The sequence below is a fragment of the Stegodyphus dumicola genome, chromosome 8 (assembly GCF_044657685.1).
Source record: "Stegodyphus dumicola isolate Sdum_Otavi_A_Nest chromosome 8, ASM4465768v1".
NCBI classification, from domain to species: domain Eukaryota; kingdom Metazoa; phylum Arthropoda; class Arachnida; order Araneae; family Eresidae; genus Stegodyphus; species Stegodyphus dumicola.
The window spans coordinates 189,281,669-189,298,935 of record NC_140775.1 but is presented as its reverse complement, the minus strand read 5'-3'; the positions used below and the strand labels follow the sequence as shown (position 1 = coordinate 189,298,935).

The following is a 17,267-nucleotide window of genomic DNA, read 5'->3' as shown; positions in this document are numbered from 1 at the left end:
CACAAAATTTATGTCATTTAAAGAATTATCTAATCGTTGCCACATGTTCTATTCAAATACTATAATAAAGCTAGAATGATGTATAAAAGAAATTAAGCAAATAAAACAAAAAACAAAAAAAAAAAAAAAAAAAAAAAAAAAAAAACGTTTTTCACAGACGATTGAGTATTTCTCATTCAATTAATTCAGTTCTCACTTCGCAAGAAGGCAAAAACACACAAAAAATCAAAGTATCTGTATTAAAAATTACGAAGTAAATCTTAAACACTTATTTCCTCGAAAAAATTCCAGAAAGGATTAAGCATGATCTGGGTCGCAATAATAAATGAAGGTGTTATCTTTGTTGTTGCGAAGCTAAGTTTCTATAGATTGGCAACAAATCCACTAGTCCCTGTTTCAAATGTAAACAATCAATGGCCGCTGTAAAGAAAAAGGTTTAGCGGCACTTAAACAACTTTAAAATTGTTGATAATTCTGAAAATATTGCATACAGATTTACTAAAGGCATAAAACCCTTAACCGGAAGATAAAAACAACATAATTCAATCATTTTTAAAGCAAAAAATGTACAATTTACACACATATAAGAGTAAAGAAACTGAGGTGAATGAGCCGGGTAACAGTGTGGATATATATATAAATATATTTATATACGTTTGGTGCGGCCGATTGCAACAAAAATACGTGGTAGACATCTACATGTTATAGAAGTCCTATATACAAAATTTCAACGTTCTGAGGCTACTCGCTTTTGAGTTATGCGAGATACGTACGTACGTACGCACGTACAGACGCCACGAAAAATTCTCTTCAGAATTCATTTTAAAGCAGTTTTATAATTTTTTTGGAGGAAACGAGTCTTTACTCTGTCCTTACGCACAGATATTACGCAAAAACATCGTTAAATTGCATTGGATAGCGGTCAAAATGGATATTTTCGTTGAAATATGCTGCCTCAAACTTTTCGCGATTATAATACTTCCTTTTTACTTCGTACAAGGAAGTAAAAAGGTTCGCAGTTTGATAACCAAAGAGAACTACCGCTTACGAACTTTCGTTGATAGAAGACACTACCAGTATAAATTATCAAAAAATGTACGAGGGGAATCACTACTGATAGGTATTATTCTGAATTCAGTACTCATTTTCGTTTTTAAGAGCATTTAGAGGAAAGCTTAATTTTAAACTAAATATACGACCCACTTTCTTTTCCAAAATGAATATTATCGTCAAATTGAAGGGTTAGCTATGGGTAATTCTCTCAGTCCTGTACGTGCTGACATTTATATGCACTATTTCGAGGTAAAATTATTTGATAATCTAACTTTTCGTCTCTGGATTCAGTGCATAGACGACACTTTCGCGCTTTTTGATGGTAATAAAGTAGATTTTTGATCTACTTTATTACCATCAAATATACCTATTATAAATTCCTATTATAAATTCAATTGATCCAGCCATCCAATTCACTCTTGAAATTGAGTCAAACAATTCCCTCCCCTTCCTTGATATTCTTATAATACGCAATGAAATTGATTTTAGCACTATTGTATACCGTAAACCCTTTGCAGTTTGTTTACCACCCCATGCTAAGTCATGCCACTCTGTTAAGAAAAAAAAAGGCTTCTTTTTACAATTATGTATTTCGCTCGCTCAGAGTTTGTTCCTTAGAATCTTTGCTTACCAATGAATTTAATTATTTGAGAGCAGCTGCTATTGACCGAGGATTTTCTCGCGTGATCATTGATAAAGCCGTTAAAAAATTGTCAGATTCCCATTAAAGAAGACATTCCACTGTTAGAAATAATATTAATGACCTTGTCGTGCTTCCATTTTATGCTTCTGTTAGTTATAAAGTTGCACGGATTCTCGAGAAATTCAATTTTCAAGTCAGTTTCTCCTCTATCGATAAAATTCACGGTTCGAATCTAAAAGATTGCGTTTCTGACTGTTATTCTTGAGGAATTTATAATATATCGCGTCAGTGTGGCTTGAGATATATTGGTCAAACAAAAAAGAGCGTTAAAGTTTCGTATCAAGGAACATGAATCTTATGTCCGAAAAGGCGAAATTAGCAAGTCTTGAATAGCGTATCATAGTTGGAAATTTAATCATAATTTTGACTTGCAAAAATTATCCAAAAAGCTTCTTCCCCTGGTGAATTGGATTTTCTTGAGGCTTTTCATATTCACAAAGATTTAGCATGTTTAGTGAATGATTTTAAGTCCAATCCAGTCCTTCCTAACGCTTTTAAAATTCTATTAACATAATTTGTGGTTACTATTTGGCCGATAGATGGCGCTCCTTCCTCGCGCATGGTACTACCGGTAGGGTATAAAAAGCCGTTTTAAATTCACTAGATTTATTCATGGTCTAATCACATTAATAGTGTCAAGAGCAAAGCTATGGGCATAATATGCAGATTTCTCCCGGTCATTGGAAAATATTCAAATCTTAGATTGCGTACCAAAAAACATATATATATACCACTTGCATTCGACCGATACTTTGTTATGCTGCTTCTGCTTGGAACACGGTCACTCAAACTCAACTGCATCAATTACAAGAAGTGCAAAACAAATTTCTGCGCATTATTACTGATTCACACTATCTTATCCGCAATAAATTTTTACACAGAGACTTAAAATTTGAGACGATTCCAGATTACATCAGAAGATCTAATGAAAAATTCTTCAACAAAGCTGTGCAATGTGACTTTGTTAATTACTCCCAAGTCTTTAATTATGAAATTCTCTTCGAAGATAGGGCCCACCAGCGGCCGAGCGGTAAAGTCGCTGAACACTGGTAGTTCGGTCCGAGGTTCGAATCCCATGAACGGGCTGGCTGCATGGGCGTTTTCGTGGTTTTCCCCATGTGTAACGTGTATACGAGCCAGTTCCCCTTAGAAAGTCCTCCACGAAGGCATCCCTCCCCTTAGGCAGATAGCCCTCGAGGCTTTGCCATAATTACACACACACTCTTCGAAGATAGAAGCGTCAAACCACTTGCAGTTCACACCTTCATGGGAGGAGAGACGACAACGTTTTCACTTAGATCCTCAATTGGTAGCTATTTATACTTCCAATGCATTTGATTTTGATTGAAGTTCTTCTGTAGCTTAGTTGAATATTGTATTTAAATTGTGTTGTATTTAGCACTACTGATTGAGGTTGTTTTATTGTATTTGAATTTGTCATTGGAACTATTGCTGTAGTGTATCTTCTCATATTGTTGTCATTGATTTGCATTGTCTTGGGTCAGCCTTGAAAGCTATGATCGCTCGTCACGTATTGCGAACTTGTCCGATTGGATTGTCTTGCTCCTTTTGGTACTTCTCTTCTTCCCCTTATCTCCGTTTTCTCATCTGAGATTTTCTCCACGTTCGGATTTCTTTATGTCAAGTGCCCTTGGGCTTTAATTCTGGAACCGGCAACATTGCTCTTCGCAATAGCTCGGTCAATTATAGAGTCTAAGTCTTGCTTTTCCTTTCTAGTAATGTCATTCTCCTGATGAGGAGGGACCTGTAGCTATTGCGATCTTGATTACATATACGATGTTTGGAACAAATGTAGTATAATTACTTTTGCTTTCTTTGATTGGCAACAAAAAGTCTCCAAGACCTACAAGCGCATGGCCCCAGCCACAACCCCAAGCTCTTATTGGACAAGAAGCGAAAAGCATTTTTGCGCACCAAAAGCTCGAGCCAGAGGGCATTTTAGCGCTAAAACGGACGAAGCGATGCTCGAGGTTAGAATAATTTGCCATATTTGCAAAAAAATTACAAAAATAAAAAGCAGCTTCAGAAATAGAATATTGTTAATATGCATGAGATTAGAAAAAATGATACGATCCGATGTGCAGTCGATAATGTTTAGAAGTATTTTTTTTTGTCATTAGATGAATATTGAAGTCATTTGTCAATAAGCACTTTTTATAGGATATAAAAATTAAGAAACAAAACAATAATGCATAAAAAAAGCATAACTCCAGTTGACAAAATCAAATAAACTATGTTATATAAGCGTTCTCAAAATATCTTATAACTTTATCTAATTTTTAACCAAAAATGAAGAGAAATTAATACCTAAACTTAGAAAGTTAAAATTATTCTGATTACGAAGAATTTTGATTCCAAACAATCTCTATATAACAAAAAATCAATAAATCAAGGGAAGGTTATTTATTTAACAAACAGTTAATTTTTATGAAGAAATGACTAGCTTTTATATTTATATCACTTTTAAAAAGACTTTTGTTTCCTAAAATGAACAGCTAGTTCATGAAAACTGCGGCAGAGAAGTTTATTCTATACAGTCAGTTAGAGTTAAGTGCTATTTGGTGACATGGCTGAAGAAGCAAATCTTGTTAATGTCTCCTGCTATATGAAATTATACAACGTATTTCCTAAATATCAGTATAGCGCTACGAATTGCAATGAATACAGATGCTAATCCAAACGGTATTTACACATCATAAAGTTTTATCGATTCCAATTAACATGATTTAACAATTTAGATAAAACACAGCGACATATTTTCTTATACTGTTATGTTTGTGTTAATTGCAAATATTCCGTTAAATTCCACATATTCACATTAACACGGGACATTACCAAGGGCAAAGTAGTATATTCCCTTTGACATAACTCAAACGAAACAGATAATGGAATCTAAGCCTGACGTCATAAAGGACAACCAATAAGAAGAAAAGGGGGGTGGCTGGGGCCAGGCGCTTGTCCAAGACCTATATCACTATACAATTGGTTCTAAAGTCACTAACCAAGCAAGGTATATGATGAAGTTTATGAAGTTCTAGTTAAATTATGTTTCCTTGGCAACAACAACCTTGAGAAAGAGTACAGTGACTATTCGGTTGTCTTCTTACAGCTACAGAAACAACCAAGGAAGGGTTAAAATATCCTTTTATTCATGTAAAGAAATATTTAATAGTTGTTCCCTTCTCGGGCTTATAGGAAAGCTTACACCTGGGCTTTAATTTAAGATAGAAAATAAGAAACTAAACTAATTCTAACTAAACATTACCCGAAGCTGTAAAAAATAACTAAGCGAGTTGGCTCGTAATTAAACCTTACCGGCGAATACAGGCACATAAAGGGGCGTTCAGACTGGGGTTTAAATGAACTAACGGAGTCGGTTCCATGTATGGACTAGCTCCGCTATGTGTGCAGTTCAGAATTTTCAACTCGCTGCTCTATGGGAAAAAATGGTGTTGGAAATGGGTTGGCTAAGTCACTTGTCTTCGCTAGCACAGATAAATAGCACTCTGAACGGTCCTTTCCCACTAGGGTTCATCTGAGCTAATGGAGTCAGTTCCATGTGTGGACTAGCTCCGCTATGTGTGCAGTTCAGAATTTTCAACTCGCTGCTCTATGGGAAAAAATGGTGTTGGAAATGGGTTGGCTAAGTCACTTGTCTTCGCTAGCACAGATAAAAAGCACTCTGAACGGTCCTTTCCCACTAGGGTTCATCTGAGCTAATGGAGTCAGTTCCATGTGTGGACTAGCTCCGCTATGTGTGCAGTTCAGAATTTTCAACTCGCTGCTCTATGGGAAAAAATGGTGTTGGAAATGGGTTGGCTAAGTCACTTGTCTTCGCTAGCACAGATAAAAAGCACTCTGAACGGTCCTTTTTCACTAGGGTTCATCTGAATTAATGGAGTCAGTTCCATGTGTGGACTAGCTCCGCTGTGTGTACAGTTCAGAATTTTCAACTCGCTGCTCTATGGGAAAAAATGGTGTTGGAAATGGGTTGGCTAAGTCACTTGTCTTCGCTAGCACAGATAAAAAGCACTCTGAACGGTCCTTTCCCACTAGGGTTCATCTGAGCTAATGGAGTCAGTTCCATGTGTGGACTAGCTCCGCTGTGTGTGCAGTTCAGAATTTTCAACTCGCTGCTCTATGGGAAAAAATGATGTTGGAAATGGGTTGGCTAAGTCACTTGTCTTCGCTAGCATAGATAAAAAGCACTCTGAACGGTCCTTTCCCACTAGGGTTCATCTGAGCTAATGGAGTCAGTTCCATGTGTGGACTAGCTCCGCTGTGTGTGCAGTTCAGAATTTTCAACTCGCTGCTCTATGGGAAAAAATGGTGTTGGAAATGGGTTGGCTAAGTCACTTGTCTTCGCTAGCACAGATAAAAAGCACTCTGAACGGTCCTTTCCCACTAGGGTTCATCTGAGCTAATGGAGTCAGTTCCATGTGTGGACTAGCTCCGCTATGTGTGCAGTTCAGAATTTTCAACTCGCTGCTCTATGGGAAAAAATGGTGTTGGAAATGGGTTGGCTAAGTCACTTGTCTTCGCTAGCACAGATAAAAAGCACTCTGAACGGTCCTTTCCCACTAGGGTTCATCTGAGCTAATGGAGTCAGTTCCATGTGTGGACTAGCTCCGCTGTGTGTGCAGTTCAGAATTTTCAACTCGCTGCTCTATGGGAAAAAATGGTGTTGGAAATGGGTTGGCTAAGTCACTTGTCTTCGCTAGCACAGATAAAAAGCACTCTGAACGGTCCTTTCCCACTAGGGTTCATCTGAGCTAATGGAGTCGGTTCCATGTATGGACTAGCTCCGCTATGTGTGCAGTTCAGAATTTTCAACTCGCTGCTCTATGGGAAAAAATGGTTTTGGAAATGGGTTGGCTAAGTCACTTGTCTTCGCTAGCACAGATAAAAAGCACTCTGAACGGTCCTTTCCCACTAGGGTTCATCTGAGCTAATGGAGTCAGTTCCATGTGTGGACTAGCTCCGCTGTGTGTGCAGTTCAGAATTTTCAACTCGCTGCTCTATGGGAAAAAATGGTCTTGGAAATGGGTTGGCTAAGTCACTTGTCTTCGCTAGCACAGATAAAAAGCACTCTGAACGGTCCTTTCCCACTAGGGTTCATCTGAGCTAATGGAGTCAGTTCCATGTGTGGACTAGCTCCGCTATGTGTGCAGTTCAGAATTTTCAACTCGCTGCTCTATGGGAAAAAATTATGTTGGAAATGGGTTGGCTAAGTCACTTGTCTTCGCTAGCACAGATAAAAAGCACTCTGAACGGTCCTTTCCCACTAGGGTTCATCTGAGCTAATGGAATCAGTTCCATGTGTGGACTAGCTCCGCTGTGTGTGCAGTTCAGAATTTTCAACTCGCTGCTCTATGGGAAAAAATGGTGTTGGAAATGGATTGGCTAAGTCACTTGTCTTCGCTAGCACAGATAAAAAGCACTCTGAACGGTCCTTTTTCACTAGGGTTCATCTGAATTAATGGAGTCAGTTCCATGTGTGGACTAGCTCCGCTGTGTGTGCAGTTCAGAATTTTCAACTCGCTGCTCTATGGGAAAAAATGGTGTTGGAAATGGGTTGGCTAAGTCACTTGTCTTCGCTAGCACAGATAAAAAGCACTCTGAACGGTCCTTTCCCACTAGGGTTCATCTGAGCTAATGGAGTCAGTTCCATGTGTGGACTAGCTCCGCTATGTGTGCAGTTCAGAATTTTCAACTCGCTGCTCTATGGGAAAAAATGGTGTTGGAAATGGGTTGGCTAAGTCACTTGTCTTCGCTAGCACAGATAAAAAGCACTCTGAACGGTCCTTTCCCACTAGGGTTCATCTGAGCTAATGGAGTCAGTTCCATGTGTGGACTAGCTCCGCTATGTGTGCAGTTCAGAATTTTCAACTCGCTGCTCTATGGGAAAAAATGGTGTTGGAAATGGGTTGGCTAAGTCACTTGTCTTCGCTAGTACAGATAAAAAGCACTCTGAACGGTCCTTTTTCACTAGGGTTCATCTGAATTAATGGAGTCAGTTCCATGTGTGGACTAGCTCCGCTTTGTGTGCAGTTCAGAATTTTCAACTCGCTGCTCTATGGGAAAAAATTATGTTGGAAATGGGTTGGCTAAGTCACTTGTCTTCGCTAGCACAGATAAAAAGCACTCTGAACGGTCCTTTCCCACTAGGGTTCATCTGAGCTAATGGAGTCAGTTCCATGTGTGGACTAGCTCCGCTGTGTGTGCAGTTCAGAATTTTCAACTCGCTGCTCTATGGGAAAAAATGGTGTTGGAAATGGATTGGCTAAGTCACTTGTCTTCGCTAGCACAGATAAAAAGCACTCTGAACGGTCCTTTTTCACTAGGGTTCATCTGAATTAATGGAGTCAGTTCCATGTGTGGACTAGCTCCGCTGTGTGTGCAGTTCAGAATTTTCAACTCGCTGCTCTATGGGAAAAAATGGTGTTGGAAATGGGTTGGCTAAGTCACTTGTCTTCGCTAGCACAGATAAAAAGCACTCTGAACGGTCCTTTCCCACTAGGGTTCATCTGAGCTAATGGAGTCAGTTCCATGTGTGGACTAGCTCCGCTATGTGTGCAGTTCAGAATTTTCAACTCGCTGCTCTATGGGAAAAAATGGTGTTGGAAATGGGTTGGCTAAGTCACTTGTCTTCGCTAGCACAGATAAAAAGCACTCTGAACGGTCCTTTCCCACTAGGGTTCATCTGAGCTAATGGAGTCAGTTCCATGTGTGGACTAGCTCCGCTATGTGTGCAGTTCAGAATTTTCAACTCGCTGCTCTATGGGAAAAAATGGTGTTGGAAATGGGTTGGCTAAGTCACTTGTCTTCGCTAGTACAGATAAAAAGCACTCTGAACGGTCCTTTTTCACTAGGGTTCATCTGAATTAATGGAGTCAGTTCCATGTGTGGACTAGCTCCGCTGTGTGTGCAGTTCAGAATTTTCAACTCGCTGCTCTATGGGAAAAAATGGTGTTGGAAATGGGTTGGCTAAGTCACTTGTCTTCGCTAGCACAGATGAAAAGCACTCTGAACGGTCCTTTCCCACTAGGGTTCATCTGAGCTAATGGAGTCAGTTCCATGTGTGGACTAGCTCCGCTGTGTGTGCAGTTCAGAATTTTCAACTCGCTGCTCTATGGGAAAAAATGGTGTTGGAAATGGGTTGGCTAAGTCACTTGTCTTCGCTAGCACAGATAAAAGCACTCTGAACGGTCCTTTTCACTAGGGTTCATCTGAATTAATGGAGTCGGTTCCATGTATGGACTAGCTCCGCTGTGTGTGCAGTTCAGAATTTTCAACTCGCTGCTCTATGGGAAAAAATGGTGTTGGAAATGGGTTGGCTAAGTCACTTGTCTTCGCTAGCACAGATAAAAAGCACTCTGAACGGTCCTTTCGCACTAGGGTTCATCTGAGCTAATGGAGTCAGTTCCATGTGTGGACTAGCTCCGCTGTGTGTGCAGTTCAGAATTTTCAACTCGCTGCTCTATGGGAAAAAATGATGTTGGAAATGGGTTGGCTAAGTCACTTGTCTTCGCTAGCACAGATAAAAAGCACTCTGAACGGTCCTTTCCCACTAGGGTTCATCTGAGCTAATGGAGTCAGTTCCATGTGTGGACTAGCTCCGCTGTGTGTGCAGTTCAGAATTTTCAACTCGCTGCTCTATGGGAAAAAATGGTGTTGGAAATGGGTTGGCTAAGTCACTTGTCTTCGCTAGCACAGATAAAAAGCACTCTGAACGGTCCTTTCCCACTAGGGTTCATCTGAGCTAATGGAGTCGGTTCCATGTATGGACTAGCTCCGCTATGTGTGCAGTTCAGAATTTTCAACTCGCTGCTCTATGGGAAAAAATTGTGTTGGAAATGGGTTGGCTAAGTCACTTGTCTTCGCTAGCACAGATAAAAAGCACTCTGAACGGTCCTTTCCCACTAGGGTTCATCTGAGCTAATGGAGTCAGTTCCATGTGTGGACTAGCTCCGCTGTGTGTGCAGTTCAGAATTTTCAACTCGCTGCTCTATGGGAAAAAATGGTGTTGGAAATGGGTTGGCTAAGTCACTTGTCTTCGCTAGCACAGATAAAAAGCACTCTGAACGGTCCTTTTTCACAAGGGTTCATCTGAATTAATGGAGTCAGTTCCATGTGTGGACTAGCTCCGCTGTGTGTGCAGTTCAGAATTTTCAACTCGCTGCTCTATGGGAAAAAATGGTGTTGGAAATGGGTTGGCTAAGTCACTTGTCTTCGCTAGCACAGATAAAAAGCACTCTGAACGGTCCTTTTTCACTAGGGTTCATCTGAATTAATGGAGTCAGTTCCATGTGTGGACTAGCTCCGCTGTGTGTGCAGTTCAGAATTTTCAACTCGCTGCTCTATGGGAAAAAATGGTGTTGGAAATGGGTTGGCTAAGTCACTTGTCTTCGCTAGCACAGATAAAAAGCACTCTGAACGGTACTTTTTCAGTAGGGTTCATCTGAATTAATGGAGTCAGTTCCATGTGTGGACTAGCTCCGCTGTGTGTGCAGTTCAGAATTTTCAACTCGCTGCTCTATGGGAAAAAATGGTGTTGGAAATGGGTTGGCTAAGTCACTTGTCTTCGCTAGCACAGATAAAAAGCACTCTGAACGGTCGTTTCCCACTAGGGTTCATCTGAATTAATGGAGTCAGATCCATGTGTGGACTAGCTCCGCTATGTGTGCTGTTCAGAATTTTCAACTCGCTGCTCTATGGGAAAAAATGGTGTTGGAAATGGGTTGGCTAAGTCACTTGTCTTCGCTAGCACAGATAAAAAGCACTCTGAACGGTCCTTTCCCACTAGGGTTCATCTGAGCTAATGGAGTCGGTTCCATGTATGGACTAGCTCCGCTGTGTGTGCAGTTCAGAATTTTCAACTCGCTGCTCTATGGGAAAAATGGTGTTGGAAATGGGTTGGCTAAGTCACTTGTCTTCGCTAGCACAGATAAAAAGCACACTGAACGGTCCTTTTTTACTAGGGTTCATCTGAGCTAATGGAGTCAGTTCCATGTGTGGACTAGCTCCGCTGTGTGTGCAGTTCAGAATTTTCAACTCGCTGCTCTATGGGAAAAAATGGTGTTGGAAATGGGTTGGCTAAGTCACTTGTCTTCGCTAGCGCAGATAAAAAGCACTCTGAACGGTCCTTTTTCACTAGGGTTCATCTGAGCTAATGGAGTCAGTTCCATGTGTGGACTAGCTCCGCTGTGTGTGCAGTTCAGAATTTTCAACTCGCTGCTCTATGGGAAAAATGGTGTTGGAAATGGGTTGGCTAAGTCACTTGTCTTCGCTAGCACAGATAAAACGCACTCTGAACGGTCCTTTTTCACTAGGGTTCATCTGAATTAATGGAGTCAGTTCCATGTGTGGACTAGCTCCGCTGTGTGTGCAGTTCAGAATTTTCAACTCGCTGCTCTATGGGAAAAAATGGTGTTGGAAATGGGTTGGCTAAGTCACTTGTCTTCGCTAGCACAGATAAAAAGAACTCTGAACGGTCCTTTCCCACTAGGGTTCATCTGAGCTAATGCAGTCAGTTCCATGTGTGGACTAGCTCCGCTATGTGTGCAGTTCAGAATTTTCAACTCGCTGCTCTATGGGAAAAAATGGTGTTGGAAATGGGTTGGCTAAGTCACTTGTCTTCGCTAGCACAGATAAAAAGCACTCTGAACGGTCCTTTCCCACTAGGGTTCATCTGAGCTAATGGAGTCAGTTCCATGTGTGGACTAGCTCCGCTATGTGTGCAGTTCAGAATTTTCAACTCGCTGCTCTATGGGAAAAAATGGTGTTGGAAATGGGTTGGCTAAGTCACTTGTCTTCGCTAGCACAGATAAAAAGCACTCTGAACGGTCCTTTCCCACTAGGGTTCATCTGAGCTAATGGAGTCAGTTCCATGTGTGGACTAGCTCCGCTATGTGTGCAGTTCAGAATTTTCAACTCGCTGCTCTATGGGAAAAAATTATGTTGGAAATGGGTTGGCTAAGTCACTTGTCTTCGCTAGCACAGATAAAAAGCACTCTGAACGGTCCTTTCCCACTAGGGTTCATCTGAGCTAATGGAGTCAGTTCCATGTGTGGACTAGCTTCGCTATGTGTGCAGTTCAGAATTTTCAACTCGCTGCTCTATGGGAAAAAATGGTGTTGGAAATGGGTTGGCTAAGTCACTTGTCTTCGCTAGCACAGATAAAAAGCACTCTGAACGGTCCTTTTTCACTAGGGTTCATCTGAATTAATGGAGTCAGTTCCATGTGTGGACTAGCTCCGCTGTGTGTGCAGTTCAGAATTTTGAACTCGCTGCTCTATGGGAAAAAATGGTGTTGGAAATGGGTTGGCTAAGTCACTTGTCTTCGCTAGCACAGATAAAAAGCACTCTGAACGGTCCTTTCCCACTAGGGTTCATCTGAGCTAATGGAGTCAGTTCCATGTGTGGACTAGCACCGCTATGTGTGCAGTTCAGAATTTTCAACTCGCTGCTCTATGGGAAAAATGGTGTTGGAAATGGGTTGGCTAAGTCACTTGTCTTCGCTAGCACAGATAAAAAGCAATCTGAACGGTCCTTTCCCACTAGGGTTCATCTGAGCTAATGGGGTCAGTTCCATGTGTGGACTAGCTCCGCTGTGTGTGCAGTTCAGAATTTTCAACTCGCTGCTCTATGGGAAAAAATGGTGTTGGAAATGGGTTGGCTAAGTCACTTGTCTTCGCTAGCACAGATTAAAAGCACTCTGAACGGTCCTTTCCCACTAGGGTTCATCTGAGCTAATGGAGTCGGTTCCATGTATGGACTAGCTCCGCTATGTGTGCAGTTCAGAATTTTCAACTCGCTGCTGTATGGGAAAAAATGGTGTTGGAAATGGGTTGGCTAAGTCACTTGTCTTCGCTAGCACAGATAAAAAGCACTCTGAACGGTCCTTTCCCACTAGGGTTCATCTGAGCTAATGGAGTCAGTTCCATGTGTGGACTAGCTCCGCTGTGTGTGCAGTTCAGAATTTTCAACTCGCTGCTCTATGGGAAAAAATTATGTTGGAAATGGGTTGGCTAAGTCACTTGTCTTCGCTAGCACAGATAAAAAGCACTCTGAACGGTCCTTTCCCACTAGGGTTCATCTGAGCTAATGGAGTCAGTTCCATGTGTGGAGTAGCTTCGCTATGTGTGCAGTTCATAATTTTCAACTCGCTGCTCTATGGGAAAAAATGGTGTTGGAAATGGGTTGGCTAAGTCACTTGTCTTCGCTAGCACAGATAAAAAGCACTCTGAACGGTCCTTTTTCACTAGGGTTCATCTGAATTAAACGAGTCAGTTCCATGTGTGGACTAGCTCCGCTGTGTGTGCAGTTCAGAATTTTGAACTCGCTGCTCTATGGGAAAAAATGGTGTTGGAAATGGGTTGGCTAAGTCACTTGTCTTCGCTAGCACAGATAAAAAGCACTCTGAACGGTCCTTTCCCACTAGGGTTCATCTGAGCTAATGGAGTCAGTTCCATGTGTGGACTAGCACCGCTATGTGTGCAGTTCAGAATTTTCAACTCGCTGCTCTATGGGAAAAATGGTGTTGGAAATGGGTTGGCTAAGTCACTTGTCTTCGCTAGCACAGATAAAAAGCACTCTGAACGGTCCTTTCCCACTAGGGTTCATCTGAGCTAATGGGGTCAGTTCCATGTGTGGACTAGCTCCGCTGTGTGTGCAGTTCAGAATTTTCAACTCGCTGCTCTATGGGAAAAAATGGTGTTGGAAATGGGTTGGCTAAGTCACTTGTCTTCGCTAGCACAGATTAAAAGCACTCTGAACGGTCCTTTCCCACTAGGGTTCATCTGAGCTAATGGAGTCGGTTCCATGTATGGACTAGCTCCGCTATGTGTGCAGTTCAGAATTTTCAACTCGCTGCTGTATGGGAAAAAATGGTGTTGGAAATGGGTTGGCTAAGTCACTTGTCTTCGCTAGCACAGATAAAAAGGACTCTGAACGGTCCTTTCCCACTAGGGTTCATCTGAGCTAATGGAGTCAGTTCCATGTGTGGACTAGCTCCGCTGTGTGTGCAGTTCAGAATTTTCAACTCGCTGCTCTATGGGAAAAAATGGTGTTGGAAATGGGTTGGCTAAGTCACTTGTCTTCGCTAGCACAGATAAAAAGCACTCTGAACGGTCCTTTCCCACTAGGGTTCATCTGAGCTAATGGAGTCGGTTCCATGTATGGACTAGCTCCGCTGTGTGTGCAGTTCAGAATTTTCAACTCGCTGCTCTATGGGAAAAATGGTGTTGGAAATGGGTTGGCTAAGTCACTTGTCTTCGCTAGCACAGATAAAAAGCACACTGAACGGTCCTTTTTTACTAGGGTTCATCTGAGCTAATGGAGTCAGTTCCATGTGTGGACTAGCTCCGCTATGTGTGCAGTTCAGAATTTTCAACTCGCTGCTCTATGGGAAAAAATTATGTTGGAAATGGGTTGGCTAAGTCACTTGTCTTCGCTAGCACAGATAAAAAGCACTCTGAACGGTCCTTTCCCACTAGGGTTCATCTGAGCTAATGGAGTCAGTTCCATGTGTGGACTAGCTCCGCTATGTGTGCAGTTCAGAATTTTCAACTCGCTGCTCTATGGGAAAAAATGGTGTTGGAAATGGGTTGGCTAAGTCACTTGTCTTCGCTAGCACAGATAAAAAGCACTCTGAACAGTCCTTTTTCACTAGGGTTCATCTGAATTAATGGAGTCAGTTCCATGTGTGGACTAGCTCCGCTGTGTGTGCAGTTCAGAATTTTGAACTCGCTGCTCTATGGGAAAAAATGGTGTTGGAAATGGGTTGGCTAAGTCACTTGTCTTCGCTAGCACAGATAAAAAGCACTCTGAACGGTCCTTTCCCACTAGGGTTCATCTGAGCTAATGGAGTCAGTTCCATGTGTGGACTAGCACCGCTATGTGTGCAGTTCAGAATTTTCAACTCGCTGCTCTATGGGAAAAATGGTGTTGGAAATGGGTTGGCTAAGTCACTTGTCTTCGCTAGCACAGATAAAAAGCACTCTGAACGGTCCTTTTTCACTAGGGTTCATCTGAATTAATGGAGTCAGTTCCATGTGTGGACTAGCTCCGCTGTGTGTGCAGTTCAGAATTTTCAACTCGCTGCTCTATGGGAAAAAATGGTGTTGGAAATGGGTTGGCTAAGTCACTTGTCTTCGCTAGCACAGATAAAAAGCACTCTGAACGGTCCTTTCCCACTAGGGTTCATCTGAGCTAATGGAGTCGGTTCCATGTATGGACTAGCTCCGCTATGTGTGCAGTTCAGAATTTTCAACTCGCTGCTCTATGGGAAAAAATGGTGTTGGAAATGGGTTGGCTAAGTCACTTGTCTTCGCTAGCACAGATAAAAAGCACTCTGAACGGTCCTTTTTCACTAGGGTTCATCTGAATTAATGGAGTCAGTTCCATGTGTGGACTAGCTCCGCTGTGAGTGCAGTTCAGAATTTTCAACTCGCTGCTCTATGGGAAAAAATGGTGTTGGAAATGGGTTGGCTAAGTCACTTGTCTTCGCTAGCACAGATAAAAAGCACTCTGAACGGTCCTTTCCCACTAGGGTTCATCTGAGCTAATGGAGTCAGTTCCATGTGTGGACTAGCTCCGCTATGTGTGCAGTTCAGAATTTTCAACTCGCTGCTCTATGGGAAAAAATGGTGTTGGAAATGGGTTGGCTAAGTCACTTGTCTTCGGTAGCACAGATAAAAAGCACTCTGAACGGTCCTTTCCCACTAGGGTTCATCTGAGCTAATGGAGTCAGTTCCATGTGTGGACTAGCTCCGCTATGTGTGCAGTTCAGAATTTTCAACTCGCTGCTCTATGGGAAAAAATGGTGTTGGAAATGGGTTGGCTAAGTCACTTGTCTTCGCTAGCACAGATAAAAAGCACTCTGAACGGTCCTTTTTCACTAGGGTTCATCTGAATTAATGGAGTCAGTTCCATGTGTGGACTAGCTCTGCTGTGTGTGCAGTTCAGAATTTTCAACTCGCTGCTCTATGGGAAAAAATGGTGTTGGAAATGGGTTGGCTAAGTCACTTGTCTTCGCTAGCACAGATAAAAAGCACTCTGAACGGTCCTTTCCCACTAGGGTTCATCTGAGCTAATGGAGTCAGTTCCATGTGTGGACTAGCTCCGCTATGTGTGCAGTTCAGAATTTTCAACTCGCTGCTCTATGGGAAAAAATGGTGTTGGAAATGGGTTGGCTAAGACACTTGTCTTCGCTAGCACAGATAAAAAGCTCTCTGAACGGTCCTTTCCCACTAGGGTTCCTCTGAGCTAATGGAGTCAGTTCCATGTGTGGACTAGCTCCGCTGTGTGCGCAGTTCAGAATTTTCAACTCGCTGCTCTATGGGAAAAATGGTGTTGGAAATGGTTTGGCTAAGTCACTTGTCTTCGCTAGCACAGATAAAAAGCACTCTGAACGGTCCTTTCCCACTAGGGTTCATCTGAGCTAATGGAGTCGGTTCCATGTATGGAGAAGCTCCGCTATGTGTGCAGTTCAGAATTTTCAACTCGCTGCTCTATGGGAAAAAATGGTGTTGGAAATGGGTTGGCTAAGTCACTTGTCTTCGCTAGCACAGATAAAAAGCACTCTGAACGGTCCTTTCCCACTAGGGTTCATCTGAGCTAATGCAGTCAGTTCCATGTGTGGACTAGCTCCGCTGTGTGTGCAGTTCAGAATTTTTAACTCGCTGCTCTATGGGAAAAAATGGTGTTGGAAATGGGTTGGCTAAGTCACTTGTCTTCGCTAGTACAGATAAAAAGCACTCTGAACGGTCCTTTTTCACTAGGGTTCATCTGAATTAATGGAGTCAGTTCCATGTGTGGACTAGCTCCGCTGTGTGTGCAGTTCAGAAATTTCAACTCGCTGCTCTATGGGAAAAAATGGTTATGGAAATGGGTTGGCTAAGTCACTTGTCTTCGCTATCACAGATAAAAAGCACTCTGAACGGTCCTTTCCCACTAGGGTTCATCTGAGCTAATGGAGTCGGTTCCATGTATGGACTAGCTCCGCTATGTGTGCAGTTCAGAATTTTCAACTCGCTGCTCTATGGGAAAAAATGGTGTTGGAAATGGGTTGGCTAAGTCACTTGTCTTCGCTAGCACAGATAAAAAGCACTCTGAACGGTCCTTTCCCACTAGGGTTCATCTGAGCTAATGGAGTCAGTTCCATGTGTGGACTAGCTCCGCTGTGTGTGCAGTTCAGAATTTTCAACTCGCTGCTCTATGGGAAAAAATGGTGTTGGAAATGGGTTGGCTAAGTCACTTGTCTTCGCTAGCACAGATAAAAAGCACTCTGAACGGTCCTTTTTCACTAGGGTTCATCTGAATTAATGGAGTCAGTTCCATGTGTGGACTAGCTCCGCTGTGAGTGCAGTTCAGAATTTTCAACTCGCTGCTCTATGGGAAAAAATGGTGTTGGAAATGGGTTGGCTAAGTCACTTGTCTTCGCTAGCACAGATAAAAAGCACTCTGAACGGTCCTTTCCCACTAGGGT

The 17,267-nt window shown here is 42.2% G+C and overlaps 1 protein-coding gene across 4 annotated transcripts in view; it reads right to left on the bottom strand.

Annotated features, from left to right (window-relative positions):
- Positions 1–17,267, bottom strand: part of LOC118187013 (cGMP-inhibited 3',5'-cyclic phosphodiesterase 3A-like) — an 881,882-nt gene that overhangs the window by 43,691 nt on the left and 820,924 nt on the right. The gene's annotated exons all lie outside the window — the stretch shown is intronic.